Below are 22,144 nucleotides of genomic sequence, written 5' to 3'. Positions count from 1 at the left end.
TGGATCCACCGCAGCCATTTACAGGTGGCACCCCCAGAGGAAGCAACGTCAACATGGCGGAGCGACCAGAACACAAAGGACCCCCTCAAGATAAGGTTGATCAAAGACTAGTTCAGACAATATGGGGGTTCTTGGGGCTACTGTTCTTACCAGCCCCAATGGAAGGGGGATCTGGATGCCAGCTGGTGCTGTCCAGCCACACTCCCCAGAACTGGACTTGGTCCTTGAAAAATGCCTTAACGGGAGCTCACATTGCCACCATTACTACTGATAGCCCTATTTTATTATAGACCTGTGTTCTCTGGGGCTTCCAATCACTAGTGGTGGAGGGGCTGGATCAAAGGGTAAAGTTTCATCCAGAAAGATGGGTAAAGGGGGCCATGGAGGGAGGTGTGGAATAGATGATAAGTTGGAAAAAAACCTCCAAGATATAGATATTTATGCCTGCCCCATAGGAAAAAATAAAAGGTGCAATGGGGGACCAGGAAACCACTGTCATCATTGGGGTTGCGAATCTATTGCCCTGTGGAAAAATGATGATGTGTATTTGGCCTTGGAACGACAAACACCAAGTGGTTCATGTTCCAAAGAAAAATGTAATCCCATCAAGCTAACCTTAAAACAATGGTAGAATACATATAAAGATTGAGCAAAAGGAAAATCCTGGATGGTGGCACTCTATGTGGGTGGAGAGGACCCTATGACTGACCTCCTCCTCCAGCATAGCCCAGTAATAGTACTGCCTAAACCCGTAGGCAACATTTATAGGGTCTCCGGCCCCCAAGAAAAAGAAAAGGTAAAGGGTTATGTGGTAAAAATCCAAGTGTTACATCTTCTTATCTGGACAGTATATGTTCTTATCAGACACCCACCGCCAGTAATGAAAAATATTTAAAAGCTGGAAACAATGCATGGTGGGCACGTACAAATGGTATAACTCCCTGTTTATCCATGACAGTCCTCAATCAGGAACTTGAGGTATGTGTAATGGTCCACATTTTGCCCCAAGTCACTATATATGGAGAAGACCAGGGTTGGGAATACCTAGCTAAGAGAACACACACCCGAGAGAAGCGCCACCCAGCATTGATTCCTGTGTTAACTGCAATAGGCATTGTGGGATCAGTGGCTCTGGGCACAATCGCAATAGGACTGCAAGACTCCAATTTCAAACCCTTGCCCAACAGGTAAAAATAGACTTAGGCCTACTTACTGAGTCAATGTCTCATTTGGAAAAACAGGTTAATTCTCTGGCTGAGATGGTCATTCAAAACCGCCGAGGACTAGACATCGGGTTTATGAAAGAGGGAGGGCTATGTGCAGCCCTAGGAGAGCAATGTTGCTATTATGCTAATAAATCTGGAATAATAAGAGAAACCCTGGCCACTGTAAATAAACACCTACAAGAAAATTATAATAGATTGATAAAACAGGAGGGATGGTTCCAGTCAATGTTTAACTGGTCTCCCTGGATGACTACCCTTGTTTCTGCCCTTGCTGGACCCCTGTTAATCTTGTTACTAGCTTTGACTTTTGGTCCATGCATTATTACTAAGCTTATGGCCTATGTAAGGGCCCGGATAGGATCTGTTCACCTAATGATTCTGAATCAACAGGCCAAATATCATCCTTTAAGTGAGCTAGACAAGGAAGAGTGAAGATGGAGAGAAGAATACCAAGATAATGCTGTATAAGATTACACAGCCATGGGAAAAATCAGTGGGGAATGTGAGACTGAACAACAGTTACTCCATTTTGTAATAGGGCCCCAATTTGTCTGCTTCTGTTACAGATCACCAGGTAGACATCAAGTTCCAAGGATGTGCTTGTTGTTGTGGCAGGAAGGTCTGTTGTGTGTGCAGTGTTCCGTCATGCTTGTCCAACTCCATATCTGAACATATTATCTTAAGAATAATCTGTAAAAGTTCCTTCTGCATTTCGTTTCTGTATTTCTGCTTGCCAACTCCCCTCTAGCATCTCCTATAAAAGGACCCCAGGCTCTGAGCCGGGCACCTCTCTAAACTTGGAGCTTGGAGAGTGCCATCTGGCCAGACTAATAAAGGTCTATTTTACAACTTGTCCGGTGTGTTCCCTCCCGGGTGATCTTCGCTGTAGTCAGCATTTGGTAAGGCCCATGGTCTTACAGATTATCAGACTTTTGCACCTCATTTACCCCAGAAATTGCCTTTTGGGGGGTGGAAGTCTGGGTTTGTGACTTGCTTAAATGCCTTCTCATTTTTGTTTTTGGTACTTTCCCTGGTTTAGTACCTGGGTCGATATTATGAAGTTGTTTATTGTAAGTATCTTTGTTGATCTATTTAAAACCTTTATGGAATGATTGTTTCTCAGAGGTGTCTTCCAGATATAGCTGGTCTTTAGATTTTGAGTCTCTAATGACTCTGAGGCTATCTCATTTTCATTATACCAGGAAGGAAAACTGTTTAGATAAATCACGACACCTTAGCCTAAGTCATACAATCAGCAACACCATAGCATCAAGTACCTCTTAAAGAATGACATTTTATGGTAGTTATTAATCTATCACCTTTAAAAAATAAAGGGCCTCCTTCAAGGTGTGTCTCTGCTGTCAGAATAGACAACATGGGCAGCAGTGTGCAGTTATAAGTCAATGAGTCTCATTAAGCTAGTCCCAGACCAGTGAGATTCAGGCAGATTTCTGGCTGCAAGTCCCAAGTTGAGCTCCCTGTCCTCCTTCACGGTTGCACTCTACAAGTTTCTACTGCAGGTTTCAGCTGCTTTTCCCCTGAAGAAAGTCCAGTTTCTGATGGGGGCTGATGGATGATTCCTCCAACTTACCAATCATGGTGGTCTGGTGTGCCTTTATTGCAGAGAGTCCCTTCACTTTTCCAGTGGGCTTGTTTTCATCAGGGAGCCTGAGACAGGGACTCTCTCTGTTGTTCATTTCTGGAGCTCAGGACAATGGCTTTTGTCCCCCTGTGCCTCTCCAGTGTGTAACCAAGTAGCAGCACAGCCAAAAGGCCAGAGGCCAGGGATGGGTATTGTTGGAGGCACCCATGTGGCCAAGCTGTCAGCTGGTGGGCCTCCCCGGGGGGGGGTCCTCCTCACCCTGTCCTGGTGGCTGGTGGTAAGCTGGTGGAGCAAGCCAGAGCAAGCAGGTCCCGGTCAGCCTGCAACCGCTGGGCCCCACTTGGCCCCGACCCCGCCGGCCTCTTCCAGGATTTATTAAGATAAATACCTTGAAGTGAAACTGTAAAGTCAATGCCTTTTAAAGTTCTTTATACTATCGAGTAGCCTGGATATATCAATTTACACTTTCACCAACGCATTAGAGGTTTGTGCATTTTTCTGCATAGGTTTCTCCCTGGACATTATAAACCATATATTTTTTACCAATATAATGCAATAAAACAACACCTCATTCTTTGTTTTGCTTTTTAATTTTTTAAATAATGTTTTGCTTGCAATTCAAATAGTATAATTTTATTTTAAAAGAAATTGCATAGGTTTGATAAGCAAAGAAAGGAAAATAAAAATCCCTGTCATTATTCTAGCCATGTGCAATAATTGTCACCCTTTTGGTCTATACCACAGATCTATTTTGATAGGTTTAATCTTCATCTGATGTCAAGCTTTGAAGAATTGTGATGGCTGTTGTTGTTTGTGAGTTTTACTCATTCAAACCAAAGCTGCTAAGAATATTCTGATGTGCAAATCATAGCTTCCTTTCATTGTTATTCCCTTCTACAAACATTTTAAATATTCCATTGATGTTTTATAGCATGTATGATTTTAATATATATGTATTGCTATTAAATATATAATAAATGTTTATTATAAAATATCAGCAATTTCTGATTACAAGGAAGGGAATTTTAAACTACTCATAACTGTATCATTAGTACTGCTTTTAATATTGTAGCAAGTACTTTTCCAGAAAATACATGTTAAAGAAATAGATAGATAGGTACATACATGCATAATATTATTTTCTGTTATAATTTAAATGTATCTCTTGTAGATTGGATGAAAATGCTTTTAATTTCTCAGAGTTCTGGCTGTTACATCATTCTGTTGATTCATACTGGAGCAATAATCAGCTAAAGAGGTTTAGTTCTTTTCAAATTACTGTCAGATGTTTCTCCCATTCTACAATCATTCCACTTTTTCTTATTATTTCCTTTTTATTCAGATATGTTTGTGATACATAATGATTACATTCATCCTGGGGAATTGGTACCATATAAATATCAAATTTTAATCATTTTTACTTCCCTTTCCCTTCCCTGTCCTCTCATCTCCTCCCATTTCCAGACCCCTTCCCATTTCCAGAAAGTCTACCTCCTCACTTCCTATCATCTCTCTTTTATTTTACTTTGTAAATTATTTATATCTTGGGTTTCTCATATAGGAGAAAGCACATGATATTCAACCTTCTGTGTCTCATTTATGGCACTTAACATTATGATCTCAAGATGCCTCCATTTTCCTACAAATGACTCAAATTTATCTTTCTTTATGGCAGAGTAGTACTCCTTTGTATATATGTACCATATTTTATGTATTCTTGCATCTGTTGATGGGTCTATAGGCTGCTTCCAAGATTTAGCTAGTGCTGTGCTACTATAAACATGTGTATGCATATATCACTGTAATATTATGACTTTTAACTCATTTAGGAAGAAGCATAGAAGAGATGTACCTGGGTGAAATGGAATTTCTACTTTTGTTTTTAATAAGAATGCCCATACTGATTTCCTTAGTGGTTGTACAGTTTACATCCCCACCAACAATATAGAAGGGTTCATTTTTCCCTATAACCTTACCAGCATTTGTTGTTTTTTGATTTTCTGATGATAGTCATTCTTTCTGGAGTAAGATAGAATCTCAGTGTTGTTTTGATTTACATTTTCTTACATATAAAATATCAAAACATTCTTTACATCTTCAGATTGTTTCAAAATCTTAAGAAATGAATATGTGAAATATTTCTTCTAACATCTTTTCAAATGGTCTTTTAAACTTTATTTGTCTATAGATTGATTTATTTTATTCCTAGTCAGATACATACTTTTTAAATTTCCAACAACCGTGTTTACTAGCTTTTGCCTAAATTTATGGTCATAGCCATAATTGTTTACATAACAAATGCTTCCAGAATAAAAACATTGTAGAGCATTTTTAAGAATATGTATTTTGTGGTCAAATCTTCACTTTCAAATTTGTGCATGTACACTTTTACTCTGTTATTTCCAATCTATAAGTGTGCATGCTTTTCTGCACAAATTTTTGAACTGAATATTAGATTTTAATTTTGTTTCTTTCAGTGGATAAAATATAAATCATATTTTAAAATTTTACTGGTAATAACATCTTTCTTTTATCTCTGTTTAGTAGGCAAATGAATCCACCATATTTCTGCACAGAAGAAAGAACTTGGAACATAAGCATAACCCTACCACTGGAAAAAAAGCATATTTTTTCTTTACATTTCTTTACACTTATATATGCAAAGACATGTTTCATCAGGGTTTTTTCACAATATCCTCACCTCAATTTACAAAAATCTTATTCTTTGCCTACCTGTATCCTCATTTTAACACTCTACATCTGTAAGCCTAGGGGCTCAACTTATATTGTTTTTCTGTCAACTTCAGAATGAAGTCTTGCATTTTATTTATTTCTCATAAGTATTAACCCTGTGGCTACAAGTGATAAAGCTCTTTTTCAGAGCACATTTAGAAGCTCTGAGGTCACTGATGTAGCACTTAGGCTGAAAATTCAAATTTTTGAACCCATCCATTTTTAGATTATTTTTGTCCTGTGATATTAGGAACAGCTAATATTTTACATTTCCTAGTTTTCCAAAAGTCTTCAAAAGTATCATATTCAGGTATTTCACTTAGCTTCTTAATTCTTATAAGTGGTTGATTATACACCCATTATATAATTGTATATAATGAAGATATTTTTGTATCTCTATAAACAATTCATGTCATGGGCTCTTGGTGCTCTCTTTACTACTGAAAATAGTTATTATTTTCTATAAGTCTAATCAGATTATACAGCTAATTCCAGAAACCTCAACACCAATTCTGAAATCTTATCTTTAAAATTTTATTCGTCTACAACCTCTCCTGGTACCAAAATCTATAATCAGTCAGGGTTCCCCAAAGAAATCAAACCAATAGAAAATAGATATAGGAATTAAATCATGTTATTATGGAGACAAAGAAATCTCACCATCTGCCCATCAAGCTAGAGTTCCAGTAAATACAGTGGTATAATTGAGTCCCATTCTGAAGGCTTGAGAACTAGGGAGTCTCCAAGTATAAGTCTCGGAGTCAAAAAACTGGAGAACAAGAAGCCCCATTGTTCTAAGGCAGAAGAAGATGAAATTCCCAAGTCATGAAGAGAGAATGTATTCATTCTTTTGCCTCTTTTTGTTGTATCTGAACTCTCAGTGGATTAAATGCTCTCCAGCAACATGGGTGAGAGCAATCATTTCACTTCTCCTACCAATTTAATATCTCTTTTGGTGATGTCCTCACAAACACACTCATAAATAATGTTTTATCAACTACCTGGGAATTATTCAGCAATATCAAGTTGACTCCTAAAATTAACGATCATAATCTTGAACCAATTTTAATTTATAGCTTAAGCAAGTAGAGGAAGAGAAACAAAATACAACTAAAGATGCCAGAAAGGGGTAAATGAAAAAAGCAGTACAGAGATAAATAGAATGAAGAATGGAAAAACAGTAGAGAAGTTAAAGACTTGAGTCTTTGAAAATATAATAAAAGTAGATAAATCTTAAACTGTATTTAAGAAAAAGAGAGAGAAGATGTTAATGAGTAAATATGAAATAAAGGGCATTGTTATCAATTTTGTAGAATTTGAAAGATAATACATTGCACAATTATATGTTAAAAATGGACAACCTATATATATGAACAAATTTCTAGAAGCACACAAATTATCAAGATTGAAAATGAAGAAACAAGGGCTGGGGATTTAGCTCTGTGGTTCCGCTGCCTGCCCCATAAGCTCAAGGACCCGAATTCAATCCCCGGTACCAAAAAAAAAAAAAAGAACAATGAAAATGAAAATCCTAAACATAACTCTCAAGGAGACTGAATCAATAATTAAGTTTCCCAGCAAGAAAACCCAAGACCAAATGGTTTTATGGAAAATTATAGCAAATATGTAGAAGAGACTTAACACCAATTTTCCTCAAATTAGTCCAAATAATTGAAAGGTAAGGAACACTTCCAGACTCATTTTACAAGACCAGTATGACTGTAATATCAAAATCAGGTACCACAAGGAAAGAAAATCACATAAAAATATCCATGATGAATATAAACATAAAAATAATTAAGAAAATACAAGTAGGGCCGGGGATTTAGCTCAGTGGTGCTGCTGCCTGCCTTGCAAGCCTAGGATCCTAAGATTGATATCCAGTACAGAAAAAACAAAACAAAACAAAAATATAACTAAACTTGATTCAACAGCACATGAAAAGCATTATATAACATGTCAAAGTAGAATTTATTTCTAGAAGGCAAGAATTGTCCAATCTATGGAAATTAATACGCTTAATACACCATCTTAATAGAATGAAGGGTGAAAACTACACGATATCTCAATGCAGCTAAAGAATGGGTCAAAATTTTAAAATCCACTCAAAATAAAAATAATCAACAAACTAGGAATAAAATTATCTCAATCTACTAAAAGTCATGTATTAAAAGCTCTTAGTGGCAGGCCGCTGTACCACCACTCCCAGCACAGAGGAAGGGGCTTATGAGCCGCCGTACCACTGCTCCCAGCACAGAGGTGAACCACACAGGTGCTAGGAGCACAGGCACCCCCTGCCCCCCCCACTGTAAAAATGAGAAGACACATAAACAAGTCTCAAAACCAGACTTCTGGATTTCATACAACAACCCCAAAGGGAAACAAGATGGAACACTCTGATGCTCAACCACCTGGACTCCCTGAACTGGCAACAAAAGAGGATCTGGAAAAAATGAAATCAGAAATAATTTCTCAGATAACAGCAGAGATGGTGCTAGTAGTGCAAGACATCATTAATAAATCTAGAGAGGGGCTGAGGAACATGATGGAATTCTAATGTAGGAAAAAAATGGAATCCATAAAACAGATGCAAACAGATCTCCAAGAGATTAAAAACTCCATTTAAAGTCTGTGCAGCAGAATGAGCCAATGTGAGGACAGAATTTCAGATATAGAAAATAAGATTGCAATAAGTGACCAGGAAAAGAAAAATTGCTTTAAAATTTTAAGGGATCACAAGAATTCAATCCAGCAGCTGCCAGATGGTGCAAAGAAGAATAACATAAGACAGATTGGAGTCAATGAAGAAGCAGGAAAGAGTGCAGATGACAAAAAAAAAAACCTGTTCACAGAAGTAATGGCAGAAAACTTCCCAAGCAGGGGAAAAGAACTTGACATACAGATAAGTGAGGCATATAGGACTCCAAATAGCCTTGATCAGAAAATATCTACACATAGGCATATAATAGTTAGGATTCCAGAAATGCAACACAAGAACAAAATTCTACAAGCAGTGAGAGAAAAGAAACAAATCACATACAAAGGAAAGCCCATCAGAAGCACAGCAGACTTCTCAATGCAAACCCTCAAGGAAAGAAGAGTTTGGAGTGACGTATTCCAAGCCCTAAAGGAAAACAGCCTTCAACCCAGATTGATGTACCCTGCAAAACTATCTTTCAAAATGGATGGAGAAATAAGATACTTTCATGACAAAGAGCACCTTAGAACTTCATGAATACCAAACAAGCACTCCAAAAAATTTTAGACAATACCCTAGGAAAAGACAATGAGTATCACAACCCCAGAAAGCACAGCAGAATGAATCCATTGAGCATGACAAGAAATTAAATGCAAAGGGGGAGAATCCAACAAAAAGAAAAAATCATGACAATGATAAGTTAATATGTATCAGTTATAACCATCAATGTTAATGGTCTCAATTCACCAATCAAAAGAAATAGGCAGAATGGGTCAAGAAGCAAGATCCAACAATAGGCTACATACAAGAAACACAATTAATTAAAAAAGAAACTCATAGACTGAAAGATAAAGGGTGAAAAACAATATACCATGTGACAGGAACCTGAAAAAAAGCAGGAGTAGCTATTCTCTTTGCAGATTAAACGAATTTCAAACCAACACTGGTTAAGAGAGATGAAGAATGACACTACATCCTTGTAAAGGGAACAATCCAGCAGGAAGAGAGGACAATCATTTATATATATATATATATATATATATATATATATGCATGCACAAAACGCTAGTGCGCCCAAATATATAAAGCAAATACTAATGGACAGGAAAAGTCATATATGCACTAATACAATAATAGTGGGGGACCTCAATACCCCACTGTCACAAATAGATAGATCAACTGAACAAAAATAAGTAAGGAAATACCAGAACTCAATCGAACTCTTGAACAAATGAACTTAACAGATGTTTACAGAGTCTTCCACCCCACAAAAATAACAATACACATTGTTTTTAGCTGCACACGGGTCGTTCTCCAAAATGGACCACATACTCACTCATAAAACATGTTTAAGTAAGTGCAAAGAAATTGATGTTATCCCCTGTATATTATCAGACCATAGTGCAATGAAATTGGACATCAATAGCAAAAGAAACTCAAAAAATTTCATAAACACATGGAAACTGAACATACTTCTGAATAACCAATGGGTCACAGAGGAAATTAAAGAAGAAGTCAGACAGTTCCTTCAATTAAATGACAATGACAACACAACATATCGGAATTTATGGGACACAAGGAAAGCAGTCTTACCAGGGAAAATCATAGCAGTGAATACTCATGTTAGGAAAACAGAACGAGCCAAATTAAACAACCTGATGTTGAACCTCAAGCTTCTAGAAAAAGAAGAGCAGGGCAAACCCAAAGCTCATACAAGGGAGGAAGTTATAACCATCAGAGCAGAAATCAATTCAGTGGAGATGAAGAAAACGATACAAAAAATTAATGAAGCCAAGAATTGGTTCTTCAAAAGAATAAACAAAATTGACAAACCCTTAGCCAAACTTTTCAGAAAAAGGAAGGAAAAGGCCCAAATCCATGTAATTAGAAATGAAAAGGGTGAAATTACAATGGACCCAGCAGAAATCCAGAGGATCATCAATACCTACTTCAAGAAACTATATGCCAATAAGATGGAAAATACAGAAGAAATGGACAAATTCCTAGATACCTGTGAATTATGAAAGTTGAATGAAGATGACCTAAAAGTTCTAAATGACCCAATATCAATCAGTGAAATTGAAGATGTAATTAAAAACTTACCAACTAAGAAAAGCCCAGGTCCTGATGGCTTCACCACTAAATTCCACAAGACATTTAGAGGGGAACTACTGCCACTACTGTTTAAACTCTTCAATGAAATTGAAAGGGAAGCAATACTCCCGAATACATTCCTGGAAGCAAGCATCACCTTGATCACCAAAGCAGAGAAAGACCCAACTGAAAAAGAGAACTATAGGTTAATCTCACTAATGAACATAGAAGCATAAATCCTTAATAAGATACTTGCAAATAGAATGCAGAAGATCATCAAGAAGATCATACACCCTGATCAAGTGGGATTCATCCCAGGGATGCAGGGATGCTTCAACATTCACAAATCAATCAATGTAATACACTATTTCAATGGAGCCAAGGACAAAAACTGTATGATCATCTCAATAGATGCAAAAAAAGCATTCAAAACAATCCAACATGCATTTATGATAAAAACCCTGCAAAAATTGGAATAGACGGTCTCTATCTCAATCTGATAAAAGTCATGTATGAAAAGCCAACAGCCAATATCATACTAAATGTTCAAAAACTGAAATCCTTCACACTAAAATCAGGAACAAAACAAGGATGTCTACTATCACCACTCTTGTTCAATATAGTTTTGGAAGCATTTGCCATTGCAATTAGACAAGAGAAAGAAATAAAAGGATTAAGATAGGAAATGAAGAAGTTAAATTGTCATTATTTGTAGAAGACATGTTATTCTATATAGAAGACCCAAAGAATGCCATCAAAAGTCTTCTAGACTTAATAACCAAATTCAGTAGAGTAGCTGGTTACAAGGTCAACACACAAAAATCAATAGCTTTCCTCTACATGAATGACAGACTGATAGAAATAAGGCAAACAATTCCTTTCACAACAGCATCCAAAAAACTGAAATACCTAGGAATCAACCTAACAAAAGAAATCAAAGACCTCTTCTCTGAAAACTATAGCACTCTGAAAAGAGAATTTGAACATGATATCAGAAAATGGAAAGACATCCTCTGATCCTGGGTAGGAAGGACCAACATAGTAAAAATGGCCACGTTTCCAAAACTGCTATATAAATTCAATGCAATCCCAATTGAAATACCAGCAGCATACTTCACAGACCTTGAGAAAATAATCCAAAAATTCATTTGGAACAAGAAGAGACCCAGAATAGCAAAAGCAATTCTAGGTAACAGAGCCATGGCAGGGACTATCACAATCCCCGACTTGAAACTATACTACAAAGCTACTGTGATAAAAACAGCATGGTACTGGCAAAGAAACAGACCTGAGGACCAGTGGAATAGATTAGAATATGCAGAAACAACGCCAGACACACTCAGCCACCTTGTCTTCGATAAAAGAGCCAAATACCCTCACTGGAGGAAAGATAGCCTCTTTAATAAATGGTGCTGGAAAAATTGGGTTTCAACTTGTCAAAGATTAAAACTAGACTTATATCTCTCGCCATGCACTAAACTAAAATCGAAATGGATTAAAGATCAAAATATTAAAATAAGAATGCTTCACTGGCTGGAACAGAGGTTAGGTAGAACTCTTGAAGACATTGGTGTAGGAAAAGATTTTACGAACCAAACCTCAGTTGCCCGTGAACTAGCACAAAAAATCAACAAGTGGGATCTCTTCTTATTATAAAGCTTCTGCACAACAAGAGAAACCATCAGCAGTGTGAAGAGACAACACACAATGTGGGAACAAATTTTCACCTGCTCTTCCTCAGACAAAGGTCTACTATCTAGAATCTATAAAGAACTTGAAAAAAGCAGACCTCCCAAATTTAAAGACCCAATTCAAAAATAGGCACCTGAAATGAACAGACATTTCTCAGACAAAGTAGTAGAAATAGCCAAGAAACCTATGAAAAAATATTCAATATCACTGGTCATTTGAGAGATGCAGATGAAAACATTTCTGATATTCCACCTCACTCCAGAAAGAATGGCTGCTATCATGAAATTAACCAATAACAAATGCTGTCAGGGCTGTGGGGAAAGAAGAACCCTGCTCCACTGCTGGTGGCAGTGTAGACTGGTGCAACCACTGTGGAAATCAGTATGGAAATACCTCAAAGACCTAGGACTGGATGTCCCATTTGACCCAGCTATTCCCCTGCTGGGCATCTTCCTGAAAGAATGAAAAGAATCATACCACAGTGATATATGTGCACCCATGTTCATAGCAGCACAATTTGTAATAGCTAAAACTTGGAAACAGCCCAAATGTCCATCAACTGGAGACTGGTTAAAGAAAATGTGTTTTTTTTTTTATAAAATAGAGTACTACTCGGCCATAAAAATGAGAAATTAGTGACATTTATAGCTAAATGGGTGCACATTGAGGTGATACTCTTCAGTGAAATAAATAGGACACACAAGTATAAATACCGAATAGTTTCTCTGGTGTGAGAAACTGAAAGTGTAAATAGGGACTAAAAGGTATAACAGATAATGTGAATTAGGAAGAAAAGGGACAAAGGGGAAGGGGAAGTGGGAGGGGAAGGGGAAAGGAAAGGAGGGAATGGAATTAATATGAAAAAATGGAAACAAAGTCTTTGTAAATGGGGAGGGATAGAGGGGTTGGATGGAGGGCAGGGGAAGGGTGAAAAATAAGAACCAAGAGAGATTATGTAAAGGTGTAAATTTCCAATGATGAATGTCTTTTATTGTATACCTAAAATGTACCAATAAAATAATATTTTAAAAAAATTTTAGAAATAATCTCTTAGTGAACATAGTAGTCATTAGTGAAAACTGTAAGCTCTTCCTCAAATATCAAGAAAGCATTGTGGAGGGGTTGAAGGGAGGGCAGGGGAATGGGGAAAAATAAGAACCAAGATATGTCATGTAAAGGTACAAGTTTCCAGTGATTAATGTAACTGCATTGGATACCTAAAATGTATCAGTAAACTCAATGAAAATAAAGAAAAGAAAAATAGGAGGATGCTCACCTTTGCCATTTCTTTTCAATACAAGATTGGAAGTTCTACACAGGAAAATTAGCTTAAAAAGAAAAAGAAAAAAATGAGAAATTAAAAGAAGGAAGGAAAGTAAAGTTGAAAGAAAAAATAAAACTATATGTGTTCCCAGGTGACATAATCATATATTTAAGGTACTAAATACCAAAAAAATTTTAGATCTAATAAACACATTCAGCAAATTATTAGGAAACAAAATTAACAAGAATTAATTGTGTTCCTGTACACTAATAATGAGCTGAGGGAGAAAGAAATTACAAAAGCAAATTTATTCCCAACAGCTTTAAAAAATACCTAGGAATCAATCTAACCAAAGAGGCAAAATAACTGTACAATGAAAATTAAAGATCACTGAAGAAATGAATTGAAGGAAACATTAGAAAATAAGAAGACCCCTTTTGTTCATGATTTGGCAGAATACATATTCTTAACATGCTATATTACAAAAAGCATTCTACAGATTCAACTCAATTCCTATCAAAATACCAACAACACACTTCCCAGAGGTAGAAAAAAAATTAAAACCAGAAAAGACCCCAAGAAATTCTGGGCAAAAAGTGCAATCCTGACAGCATCACAATATCAGATTTCAAGTTATGTTACAAAGCCATAGTAACAACACCAACAATAAAAATGAAAATCATAGCTTTGGCACAGAAATAGACAAGGAGACCAGTGAAATAGAGCAGAATACGGAAACAAAATCTATGCACCAATAGCTCTCTTGTTTTTAACAGGGGAGCCAAAAGTATATGTTGTAGAAAGAAAGGCTCTTTAAAAAATAGTGCTGGGAAACTGGATAGCCACATGCAGCAAGTTGAGACTAGGTTCCTATCTCTTACTGCAAGGTGGATCAAATATAAAATATAAATATAAAATCAAAAACTTTGAAATTGTTAGAAGTTAACATAGGGGAAACATTTGAAACCATAAGCATAGGTAAATATTTCCCGAATAGCACTCTAATGGCACAGGAAATAATATCAAGAATCAACAAAAGGGGTTACATTCAAATGAAAAGCTTCTGCAGTACAAAAGGAAACAAAATTAACTCTCAAAAACATGTAATCTAATAAAAAATGGAAAATGAAATGAACAAATGTTTATCAAAGGATGTAAAAATGCCAACACGTACATGCAAAAATATTCTACGTCTTGGGCCATTGAGGGAATGTAAATTAAACTGTTTTGACACTCTACCACACCTCAGTCAAAATGGCTATCATCAACAATACAACAATGAATGCTCCTGAGGATGCAGGGTAAAAAGAACCCTCACACACTGTTGGTGGTAATGTAAACTAGTATAATCCCTACAGAAATCACTATGCAGATTCCTAAAAAAAAAAGCTAAAAATAGAAATACCATTTGATTCAACTATACCACTCATGGATATGTAGCCTAAAGAATTAAAGGCAGCATACTACAGCAATACATGGATATCCTTGTTTAGAGAGGCACAATTCACACCAGCTAATCAGTGGAAATAAAATACGGTGTAGATATACACAATCGAATATTATTCAGCCACAGAGAAGAATGAAATCATGTCATTTGCAGGAAAATGAGTGGAACTGGGGACTATCATTTTAAGTGAAATAAGCCAGACTTGAAAAATTAATACTGCATGCTTTCTCTTATATAAGAAACCTAAAGGACAAAATGGCAGAGCAGTGAGTGCCAACAACTCAGCTTCTCCAGGACAAAGTGTCTAGATTCCGGAGAACAATAGCTTGGAGGAACTGAAGTGAGAGGAGGGTACAAGGGAACTGTCAGAGGAGAAGAAAATAGGATTAAGTCATACAGAAGAGGTGGACCATGAGGCAGAGTAGAGCCCAAGGTGCTGCCAACACCAGCTGGCTAGCTTCCAGACAGGAGGCAAAGTGAAACTAACAACTTCTTTGTTCACAGAGAAATGGAGAGCTACACTGGGACCAGGAGAATCTTATGCAGTTGGAGACAGCAGGAAGAAAGTGAGATACTGCTTCCAGTGCAGCCCTCCAGAGTCAACAGTTGCTGAATGACTACAGCACAAGCACCTGAGGACACACAGTCATGTGGAGCAGGAGCTAACAGGAACATCATTGTAGGGAAGAGCTGGATGTTTGAACCTGGGTCCCAGAACAGCCCTTTGTCTGCTTCACACTGCCAACTTCACAGAATGGATGAGAGAAGGCCCGTCATAGGAGACTACAGTTGGAAAGCAGACTGGGCAGAGTCCTACTGAGAGGCAGGGACTGGTGATCATAAACTCACTTTCTGTGGTCAGACACCATTTTCAGCCTGGAAATGGATTGGAAGCTCACATTGGTGCTATGTTCCCACTGCTAAAGGGAGATCCAAAACAGGTTCTTAGGTATGTTATTTCTCAAGTAGCCCTCAGAGATACCACTGTAACGAATTAGCCTGTTACTGCTGTAGTTGAATTGATTGCATTGTAATAATCTTGACACAGTGGACAATTTAGTGTCAGTGAACTTATCTGCCAAAACTACTGTCACACCCAGGGAGAGAGACAACAAGAGTTCCTAACCTAAGAACTTGGACTGGATCAAAGTCTGCAAGAATGCCTGCAACCTGGCAGAAAAAGGTCCTGAATCTGAGTTAACTTCAGTGTTGCAGTGGAGGAGTCAGAGGAATTATTGGGGTGTGAGCACTCAGACTCTCTGGCAAAGAAGCTACTTGGGAATTACATATACAGTGTTTCATTGCAGTATCTATTCTGTGTTCCCATTGGATATCTTATTGGTTTAAGTTTTTGGATGTTTTTGAGGTATTTACTAATGTGGGGCCATGTTATGTTCTTTTATGTTTTCCTGTATTTATTATGTTGTTACTTTTGTATATTTGTTCTTTCATTCACTCTGATTTAATAGGTGTCTAGATTCCCTCCTTCATTTCAGCTCTTTACCTAGTTTCTTCACCTCAACCTCCCGAGACTATATTATTAACATTATTTCTTTATTTTTTGCCAAATATGTAAGTTTTAAAATTCATCATACTTAGCTCCCTTATAGTCACTCGTATCTTCACTAGTATAATTCCTTGACTCTCCCCATCCTAAGCCTTTGGCTATTCCATATCCTACCTAGATTATTCTTCTCCCTATAAAAATTCTGATAACCACATAGCTTTCCTCAATAACAAGGTGAACCCCCTTTCTCCCTCCCATATCTCAACCTTGCCCCTACCAAATTTCCTCTGAAAACTCTCGACACTAAACTTTCTACTCAACTAAAAGTACTCCAGTAAAATTAGAGCCCACATCAATCTTTTCTTCTCATCTACCACTATTCTCCCCTTCAAACTTCCCCTTAGTACCTAACACCACTCATCCAAACACCTTTCATTCTCCCTACCCCAACTCACCTACCTCACTGCAGACCAACCACAAATAATAAACTGTCATAGTGTACATAGAGAATAGATAAAGGAGTTAAGAGGAACTTCAAGGACTCACATAGAAGTATTGCAAGATTGAATCTGTGGATGCTTCTGTAAATAGAAGCACTTATTGTGGCAAAACATAGAGATAGACTCAAAATCACTAAGTACATAGCAAAGGAGTAAATACTAGCACCAAAATACAAAGCTGAAAATCATTCACAGGAAGGCTGTTAACATCCTACTAAAAATCTCCATACAAACCACAAATTCTCCTCACTTCTCTAATCCTCAATCTGCAGTAATCTCCCCAAAAAAGGGAGGTGAAAAAAGAGGGGGCCATATATAATTACATATATTTCTGAAGGGGTCACAAAGGGAGAAGAAAACAAATATCAGGTAGCAGACAAAACTGGATCAGCTAATCAAAACATTTCAAAATTTGAACAGGAGATTAAAAAAGGTCATGAAATCCTTGAAAAGATGTCAGACAGAAATACCTGAAATAAAAAACAGTAAAGAATTCACACATTGCAGAAATGACCACTGTGAAGATAAAGTGTCTGATATTGAGGGCAAAACTGTGAATTATGATAAAGAGCTCAAAGAAGCCAAAAAGAAAGTAAGAGAACAAGAGAAGACTATCCAGCAGCTACTAGAAGACAATGAGAAAACTAATCTATAGCTAATCAGAATTAGTGAAATACTAGAAGACAGCACACATGGATTCACTAATATTCTTACAGAAATTATGGAAAAAAATTTCTGAAATACAATAAAAAATTTAAAATAGAAGAGAAGCTTATAGAACACCAAACAATTATGATGAAAGGATAAATTCTCCAATGCATATCCTCATTAAATTAGCACATATCCAGCAAAACACAACAACAACAACAAAAACCCAGAATTGTAAAGACAGCCAGAGAAAAGATAAACCAATTAGAATCACAGCAGACTTCTCAGCACAAACTCTGAAGAACAGAAAAAGTTGGAGTCAAGAATTTCAAGCCCTAACAGCAAATAACTTTCAACCCAGATTAACTTACCCAGAAAATCTGTGCTTCAAAATAGATGGAGGAATAAGGTATTTCTGTTAAAAAGACCAGCTCACGAGATATATGAGTGGTAAATCAGCTCTGGAGAAAATACTTCAGAATATTCTTGACAGAAACAGTGAATTGCACATAGCTAAATACACAGAGGAAACTAATGAGTAACAAAAAACATCAGGAAAAGAAAAACAAATGATACACTCCCTGATAAAGAAGGCAATGATAGTAAATAATCAACACATATTAGTAATATCTTTCAATATTAATGGCCTCAACTCTCTGAACAAGTCATACAGTGGCAGACTGAATAAAAAAACAGAATCCAAAAATCTGTTGCATTCAAGAAACTCATCTAATCACAAAAGATATTCATAGACTAAAAATTAAAGGATGGAAAACAATATTTCATACACCAAGACCCAAAAAATGAGCAGGGTAGTAATTCTAATATCAGACATGGTAAACTTCAAATGAAAACTGATTAGAAGAGACAAGAAAGTCACTTCATACTAATTAAAGGCACAATCCAACAAGAAGAGACATTGATAAATGTATATACACCAAATACTGGAGCATCTATCTTCACAAAACAAAAACTGCTGAAATTAAAAGATTCAAATAAACAACAACACAATCATACTAAGGGATTTTAACACTCTGCTTTCACAAGGGGACAGATCAACTAAATAGAAAACTAATAAAGAAATTTCAGAGCTGAATCATACCCTTGAACATATTGACTTAATAAATATTTACAGAGTATTCCAACCCTCTACAGCAGAGTATATATTCTTGTTAAAAATACACAGTACTTTTTCAAAATAGATCACATGGTAGTCCACAAAGACTGCTTGAGTAAATACAAAAGAATTGAAATCACCCCATGCATACTATCAGATCACTTGTAATGAAAACAGAAATGGATGACAGAAGAAATTTCAGAAAAGGCAAAAGCTCCTGGAAAATTAACAGCATACTCTTAAACAACCAGTGGGTCAAAGAAGAAATTTTTAAAAATTCGGAAGTTAGTGACAATGACTCTATAACACAGTGAAATTCCTTGGACACTACGAAATTAGTCCTAAGAGAAAACATCACAATTAATGCACACATTAGTCAAACAGAGCAAGCCCAAATAAACACCCTTATGAGAAATCTTAAGATACTTGTGAAACAACAACAAACTAGCCCCAAACCAAAATTAAGGAGAAAAATGATAGAGATGAGAGTGGAAATCAATGAAATTGAGAAAAAAATGTAAAAAAAATCAACGAATTGAAGAGCTGGTTCTATGTAACAAAAAATAAAATAGATAAGCCCTTAGGTAGACTCACCAAGAGAAAGAAAGAAAACACATCAATACAATTAGAAATGAAAAAGGTGAAATCACAACACACACTGTCAAAATCCAGAAGATAGTAAGTACTTCAAAAAGTTATATTCCAATTAGCAAATTCTGAAGAAATAGACAGATTCCCAGACACATAAAACCTCACAAAAATAACCCAAGACCACATAAATATGTTTAACAACCCAATAACAAGCAATGAAATTAATTCTGTAATAAGGAATCTACCAACTAAAAGAGCCCAGGAACTAATGAATTCACTGCTGAATTCTACATAATCTTTAAGCATGTTATATCACCAATCCTCCTCCAGCTCTTCAAAGAAATTGAAATGGAGCTGGGGATTTAGCTCAGTGGTGCCACACCTGCCTCTCAAGTGCAAGGTCCTGAGTTCTATCTCCAGTAATGGGGGAAAAAAGAAATTGAAATGGATAGAGTGCTTCCAAATTCATTTCAGAAAACCAGTATCACCCTGATCCCAAACTGGATAAAGACCCAACTAAAAAATAGAACTATAGGCAAATCTCACTAATGAACATAGATGCAAAAATCCTCAACAAGATATTCGCAAAGAGAATGCAGCATATTATCAGAAAGATGATACATCATGAATAATTAGGTTTCATCCCAGAGATGCAAGGATGGTTCAACATATGTAAGTCAATAAAAGTAATTACAACACATAAAGAGGAACAAGGTCAAAAACCACATGATCATATAAATAGATGCAGAAAGGCCTTTGACAAAATCCAACACTGCTTCATGATAAAAACCCTGAAGAAAACAGGTATAGAAGGATCATACCTGAATATGATAAAGGCTATTTATGACAAACCAATAGCTAAGATCATACTAGATGGGGAAAAAACTAAAAGCATTCCCCCTTAAATCAAGAACAAGACAAGAACGTCCAGTATCACCTTTTCTATTCAACATAGTACTTGAAACACTTTAGCCAGAGCAACTAGGCAGGAGAAAGAAATAAAAGGAATACATATAGGAAAGGAGGAACTCAAATTATTATTTGCAAATGACATGATACTCTACATAGAAGACCCAAAAAACTCCACCAAAAACACTTAGAATTAATGACCAACTTCAACAGTGTAAAAATACAAGATCAACACACAAAAGTCATTAGTGTTGTGTACACCAACAATGACAGGATGAGAAGGAAATTATGAAAACAGTACCATTCATAGTAGCTTCAAGAAAAATGAAATATCTAGGAATTAATCTAAGAAAGTGAAACACCCTTGCAAAGAAATGTACAGTACTCTGAAGAATGAGACTGAAGAGAACATCAGAAAATAAAAGACGTCCTCTGCTCCTGGATAGACAGAACCAGTATTGTCAAAATGGTCTTACTTCCAAAGCTGTTATACAGATTCAGTGCAGTCTCAATGGAAATACTAACAGCATACTTTACAGATCTGGAGAAAACAATCCTAAAATTTATTTGGAACAGAAGAGACTCAGAATAGCAAAAGCAATTTTGGACAATAAGAGAAAAGCAGGCAGCATAGCAATACCTGACTTCAAGCTATATTACAAAGCAATAGGGAAAATATGGCATGGTACTGGAACAAAAACAGACACATAGATCAATGGAAAAGAATTGAGGATACAGAAACCTCCCCAGACTTATTCAACTTTTTGAACATTGACCAAGGGGCCAAAACCATATGTTGGAGGAAAGAGAGCCTACACAACAAGTGGTGTTGGAAAACCTGGTTATCTGTTTGTAGAGCAATGAAACTGGACCTTTATTTCGCACCATATAATAAATTAAAATAAAAATGGATCAAAGTTCTAAACATTAAGCAGAAACATTAAACTCCAAGGAGGATAAAATGGGCAAAACACTTGAAGACATAGGTGTAGGAAAAAATTTTCTAAACAGAACCTCAATTGCAGAAGAAATAGTAACAAGAATCAACAAATGTGACCCAGGCATGGTGACACATGCCTGTAATCCCAGCAGTCGGGAGGCTGAGGTAGGAGGATCGCCATGAGTTCAATGCCAACCTGTGCTATACAATGAGTTCAAGGCCAGCTTGTGCTACATAGAAAGACCTTGTCTTAAAAAAACCCAACAAATGGGATTATATAAGATGGAAAAGCTTCTGTACAGCAAAAGAGTTAATCAATAGAGTGAAGATACAACCTATAGAATGGGAAAAAAAATTGCCAGCTACTCTTCGGAGAGAGAGGACTAATATCTAGAATATACACAGAACTCAAAAAATTAAACTACCTTAAATTAAGGACTTAGTCAAGAAATCAGCAAGAGGAATGAACAGACACTTCTCAGATGAAGAAATACAAATGGTCTACAAATATATAAAAGTGTTCAGCATTTCTGTCCATAGAGAAATGCAAATTAAAACAATGTTAAGACTCCACCTTACTCTAGAAAGAACAGCAATCATTAGGAAATCAAACAATAACATTGTTGCTGGGAAAGCAAACTAGTACAATCATTATGGAAATGAGTATAAAGATTTCTTAAAAACTGAAATTAGACATTCCATATTACCCAGCTATCCCCCTGCTAGGTATCTTTCCCAAAGAGCTTAAGTCATACAAGTGATACATGCATACCAACTCACAATAGCTAAATCCTAGAAGCATCTTATACTCATCAACAGACAAATGGATAAAGAATATGTGGTATCTATATAGTGGAATACTACTTGGCTATAAAGAATGACACATTTAAGACATTTGTAGGAAAATGGATCCACTGGAAAAAAAATTGAGTGAAATAAACCAGAAACACAAGCTTAAATACCATATGGTGTCTCTCATTTGAGTGAGGCAAAGTACAAATAAAATGATAAAGGATGGATAGAAAGGGGCAAGTGGATGGACCTCTTGCAATAGGGAATCGGTTCAAGAGAACAAGAGTGAGAAATGAGGAAGGAAAAGGGAAATGGGAGGAATAAAGATGTGCCATGCACAGGAACCTAATAAACCCAATTAATGTAAACACTAGGTGCCATAG

This window comes from Heterocephalus glaber, unplaced genomic scaffold (genome assembly GCF_053883595.1).
Source record: "Heterocephalus glaber isolate CG9 unplaced genomic scaffold, H.glaber_assembly_v1.0 deba00001613, whole genome shotgun sequence".
In the NCBI taxonomy this organism is placed as follows: domain Eukaryota; kingdom Metazoa; phylum Chordata; class Mammalia; order Rodentia; family Bathyergidae; genus Heterocephalus; species Heterocephalus glaber.
This window is presented reverse-complemented; position numbering follows the sequence as displayed.